The sequence below is a fragment of the Echinops telfairi genome, unplaced genomic scaffold, assembly GCF_000313985.2.
Source record: "Echinops telfairi isolate 266 unplaced genomic scaffold, ASM31398v2 ScPeMD7_18;HRSCAF=68, whole genome shotgun sequence".
In the NCBI taxonomy this organism is placed as follows: Eukaryota; Metazoa; Chordata; class Mammalia; order Afrosoricida; family Tenrecidae; genus Echinops; species Echinops telfairi.
In genome coordinates, this window is record NW_022103915.1 from 49,505,328 (window position 1) to 49,507,283 (window position 1,956).

The following is a 1,956-nucleotide window of genomic DNA, read 5'->3' on the forward strand; positions in this document are numbered from 1 at the left end:
GCCCATCTTCCATTAAGGGGGAGGGGGGGATGAAGTTCTATTTTCTTTTCTTTTCTTTTTTTTTTTTTTAAGTTGTCTTTTCTGAGTGCTCTGTTATAAAAACAAAATCCAGGCTAAACAAGATCTTTTTTTCTTCTGATTTTCTCTCTCTTTGTCATTGAGGCAATGCTAACTCGTAATGGCGCTATCGCACAAAGCAGAATTGCCCCTGGTGGGTTTCTGAGATTGTAAATCTTTGGTGGAGCAAAAAGTCTCATCCTTTTCCTGTGCAGAGGCTAGTGGTCTTGAACTGCTGATATTGTGGTGAGCAGGTCAACTCGTAACCCACTACACAACTAGGGCATTTTCAGGGGCTTCTAAAGGTATCCTGGCTCTAGGCATTCCACCCACTGTCCCTAACAGACATGGGGTACCGCATCACACCACCAATGAGATGGTAAGGTGTGAACTGCATGGTGGAATTAAATGGTGGATCGAGCAGACTTCTGTCAGAAAACAGAAGGACACGCATGATCATTCATGGGGAGTTGATTTACCAAGAGTGTTGAGCAATATAGCAGTAACTCATAGCTAGAAACACAAGCGCATTTGTCATTCCCGGGCTTGAAGGATGGAACCAGGGTGGCCCAGTGACTTCATGCTGGGCCGCGAACTGCAAACTGTGAGGTAAGCAGCTTCTCCCCAGCCGCTGCATGGGCCAAAGACAAGGCTCTCTGCTCCCAGAAGTTAGAAAACACCACCACGCTGGGGGAAAGGTGAGGCTGTCTGCGTGCAGAAAGATTTATAGTCGGAAACCCACAGGGGCAGTTCGACCCTGTCCAACAGGGTGGCTATGAATTGGCGTCCACTCGATGGCAGTGAGAGTGAGCCTGAAAAGGGGAAGAGATGAGCAGTTACCAGAACCGTGCAAACGAGTAGTGAGGAAGCCTCCTGGGAAGGCACCGCTCACGGCCATTGAGGGGATTCTGATCCACAGCGACCTGTAGTCAATGTAGGACATGTCCCTGGACCACAGACAGAATGGAACTGCCCCATGGGGTCTCTGAGGCTGTGAATCCTTACAGGAGCAAGCAGCCTCCTCTTCAGTCTCACGGTGTGGTGGGTTCGAACCCACCAACCCTTTGGTTAGCAGTTCATGCCAGAGTGACTTAAAGTAAACATACAATATGCACTTGTCCCCACCTCTCCAAAAAAAAACACAACAGTCTCCAACATTAGATGTTAGATTTCACAATGCTTTCAAAGCCAAGGTTTCATTAAGAGCCATGTTTGATTTGTATACTTATTCACATACCCATCTACTGAGGGTCTCATTAAAACGGCCTGGGTGAGAAGGGGTTGCATGGGGGGAAAGTTTAAGAAGACCTATGTATGTGCATAGTTGACTTGATAGCAATGGGTGATGGGAAATATAGGTGGAGATGAAAATTAATAGGTGAAATATAAAACTGAGCATTGGGAACAGAAACCCTGACTAGAGACGGGTGTGGTAGTGACTACGAGTGCTTGTAGTGGGGTCACAACCACAGCTGCAGTAAAGTCACACGATGCAATAGGGGCACGCGCTGCCAGCCACCCCTCCGATTCATTGCATATTTAATTCTGAATCCCTTTTTGTCACTGAGCACTCAGAAATGTTTTGCAATTGCGAAATGTTTCCCAACCCCCACATTCTGTTATACAACCCATTATGGGGTCGCAAACAAGTTTAAGAAGTTCTGGACTGGCGGGGGTTGCGGCCGGCGCCAGACGTTCTTCGTTCTTCGCAGAGCTGCCGGGGTCTCCTGCTTCAACAGTGCTTGAAGGGAACCTGGCGCTCGCCAGCGCCCCCCCCAACCCCCGCCGCCAACCGGCCGTCGGGCCGCAGTCCAGCAGCACCTCTCAGCCGCACTCTCCACAGCCCCCGGCCTCCACCGCCCTGTGACCGCATCTGCCTCGCAGGGGCGCCAGAACTAC